General features: G+C 46.1%; 1 long non-coding RNA gene across 1 annotated transcript; it reads right to left on the bottom strand.

The window, feature by feature from the left end:
• Positions 1 to 380: 380 nt before the first annotated feature.
• LOC308465837 lies at positions 381 to 3,358 on the bottom strand. The gene is made up of 2 exons (XR_013980573.1): positions 3,187 to 3,358; positions 381 to 1,244 (listed from the first exon to the last, which is right to left on the bottom strand). It is a non-coding gene; the product is annotated as an uncharacterized lncRNA (long non-coding RNA).
• Positions 3,359 to 3,613: the final 255 nt, after the last annotated feature.

Raw genomic sequence — 3,613 nt, 5'->3', positions numbered from 1 at the left:
CAGATGTTGTTGGACTACAATTCCCATCATCCCTGAGCTCTGGCCTTGCTAGCTAGGGGTGATGGGAGTTGTAGTCCAACAACATCTGGGGATCTACAGCTTGAGAAAGGCTGCTTTAGGGACTTGTAAGTTGATTCCTGCTTGCACCTGTAGTAGCATCAGTCCCCATAAACAAGGGGTTCCCTACCTGATGTTGACCTGATCAATCTGTTGTTGTTCAGTCATTTAGTCGTGTCCGACTCTTCGTGACCCCCTGGACCAGAGAATGTCAGGCACTCCTGCCTTCCACTGTCTCCCGGAGTTTGGTCAAACTTATTATTATTATTATTATTATTATTATTATTATTATTATTACCCAAACAAGAACAGCAAGAAGCTGGTTTATGATGCAAAGGAAGCTTTATTAGAAAATGAAGAGTATCAAGAAAACATACAACCAAGCTACGTAACAAGAGAATAATCTCTCAGAAGAGAGACAGAGAGACGTGTAGATGTAGGATGGACCTTTGGTCCTTATGTAGCTGGAGAGCAATGTGGAAAAGAGAATATACACTTATGGAAAGTAAATAGTTGGGAGAAAAGAATACATAACAGGGCTTTCATCTTTCACATCTATGGCGAACCATTCATAAGTCTGGAGCTCAATTAGTTGAAGCCCAGACCCATAAACTTGGCTACAGAGTCCATACTGGTGGGTTGGCGATTTCTGGATAGTCCTGGTCTTCTCACAATGGCTTAGCAGGGGTAACCCTTGGATGACTGGCCACCTCTGTAGCCACCACCGAGGTAACCTCCAGAAGAGGAACCCACCCCACAGCCATAGCCATAACCAGAAGACCCATAGCCATAACCAGAAGACCCATAGCCATAACCAGAAGACCCGTAGCCATAACCAGAAGCACATGGACTGTAACCTCCCACAGACATTGGCTCGCTTGAGGTGAGGATGGGTCCTGGGATGGTCAACACAACTGGAGCTGGCTGGATCACCACTTCTGATGGTGGAATTTGGCTCACGCAGGAAACATTGGCCCCGGGGACTATGCCAAGGCTGCTGGATGATACGCCGCCACCGAAGCCACCACCTCCGATGATGCCACCTCCGATGCCACCACCTCCGATGATGCCACCTCCGATGCCATATCCACCGCCATATCCACCGCCGTGTCCACAATGTCCAAGGCCAATTGATGGGACAGCACAGGATTGACTTTTAGAATGCATGGCTGTGTTTTGGAAGTTGGCTGTAGAACAACAGGAAGGATAAATATTAATGGATTAGAAAATTTGGTCTGGAATAAATTGTGGATTTGTGGGGTGGGTGGGGGGCATAAGGAACATGTTTTCTCCTAACACTAGCACTTGTGGACATCTAATGAGTCTGAATGTTGGAAGATTCGGATCAGATAAAAGAAAGTCCTTCACACAGCGCAGATTTGTACTATGGAACCTGCTCCCACAGGAGGCTGTGATAGCTACCATCTTGGATGACTTTAAAAGTGGATTGTCCAGATTCATGAAAGATGAGGCTATCAACATCTACTAGTCACAGTGGCTTTCCTCTGCCCTCCATGGTCAGAGGGCAGTAATACTTCTGAATACCAGTTACTGGAAGCCACAGAAGGGTAGAGTTGTTCTTGTGTCTGGGTCCTGCTTGCAGGTTTCCTACAAGTATCTGGTTGGCCACTGTGAGAAGAGGATGTTGGACTAGGAGGGCCTTTGGCCTGACCCAGCTAGGCTTATCTGAAGCTGAAGAAGAAAGGGTCAGGAGCTGGTTTCCCCAGAAAGGCTCCTCATCTCCAAGTGGCAGTTGTTCTAGGAGACAGAGCTGAGGAGCCTCCCAGCAAGAGCATCACAGCAAGGGAAGACCAACTTGGCCCTGTCCCTCAGCCAAAGAAGGAGCTGTCATGGTGCTTCCCTTCTTCCTGCCAAAGTGAAGGTCCTTTACCTAAGAAACAGTGGGTTTGCTTTCCCCCGCTGCCCTTTCCTTCTTGTGCCATGTCTTTGAGATTGTAAGCTTGAAAGCAAGGGTGTTCTATTTTTGAAGAAGTGTGCATGCACACAAAAGCTCATACCAATAACTAACTTAATTGTTCTCTGTTACAGATAGGTAGCCGTGTTGGTCTGCCATAGTCAAAACAAAAACAAACAAAAAAAAAAAGGTGCTACTGGAAGGAATTTTTTTGTTTTAATTGTTCTCTATTGTGCTACAGAAAGGATTTTTTAATTATTATTTTATTTTGGTTTGACCACGGCAGACCAACATGGCTACCTACCTGTAACGAGAACTATTTTTGATTGTTGTAAAAAGCTCTGGCAGCCTCCTCCTTGCCTCCCACCCCCGGATGAATGTAAGAAGAGTCCTGCCAGATCAAGCCAAAAAGGGCTCATCCAGTTTAGCATCCTGTTCTCCCATTGGCCAACCAGATACCACAATGGGAAGCCCACAAACAGGACAAGTAACAGCAACCCTCCCCACTTGTGAGGCCCAGAATCCTCTGCTCTTCAGAGGCATACTGCCTCCTAAAATGGAGCTAGAACAAATCCCTTGTGGCTTGTAGTCTCATCCTCCATGAATTTCTCTAGTCCCTTGTTAAAGCCATCCATGCTGGTGACCTCTTGTGTTAAAATTTAGCCTGGAAACCTCATTTCCCTGGACATTGATGGGGTTATTAGAGGTAAGTAGATATATAATAAAGAGTTCCTCGTCAAGACAAATGGAAGAGCCACTTTGGTGCATTAAGATATTGACTCTCAACCAGGCCTTGAGTGCAACCGAAGCTCCTTCGGCCACCACACCTTTGAAAAGGTGAGTCAAGAACTGTACTGTATCATCAACAGCCAGAGCTTAAGGAGACTGCTATACACACACCCAAACATCCCCAAAGATATTGCACCATGCCTGCCTGTTACAAGTTGGAAGCAGCAGAGGAAGGTCCATAGCTCAGTGGGTAGAACATCTGCTCTGCATGCAGAAGGACCCGGGTTCAAGCCCCAGCATCTCCTGTAAGGGTTGGTGGAGATCACCTGCCAGTAACGCTTGAGTGCCACTGCCAGTCAGTGTAGACAATACTTCGCCAGGTGGACCAACAGTCCAACTTGGTATAAGGCCGATTCCTACGTTGGTAGTCAATCTGCCAAACATAAGTATAATAAACAAAGAAATGAATAGATTATCAGTCTTACCTGGTTAGAAGAAGATTCGTTTGGATGTAGAGAGGAACGGAGCAATCTGAAAAGTCCAGGGCTCCCCTGTCCCTTTTATACAGTTTCATGTTTGGGCCCTGAACTGGAAAGAGAGACACCCATCTTTGCCTGAGGGCTTAATTAATCTGGGATGATATGAGCAGTTGAGAGCCAGAAATCCCAAATTGCTTTGTTGTGTTCTGGATTCCAGGCCTCCATCAGCCATCTGAAAACCGCACATTCCACCTTTGAATTTATCTGTCTCATCTTTTGTGAAATTGCCTTGGATTTAATTGAGGTTCCACCAATGATTACCCACAGCCCTGTCATTTAGATCTAGCGCTTCCTTCTCCCTCTTCTCTTTTAACCAGGCAGTCAGCATTAATCTCCCCAAGAAAATTGCAGAGGTTAATTGCCTTCTACTGAG

Source organism: Podarcis pityusensis (assembly GCF_964106645.2).
Source record: "Podarcis pityusensis genome assembly, chromosome: 16".
NCBI lineage: Eukaryota > Metazoa > Chordata > Lepidosauria > Squamata > Lacertidae > Podarcis > Podarcis pityusensis.
Note: the sequence above shows the minus strand (reverse complement) of the source record. Positions and strands in the feature narration are given on the sequence as shown.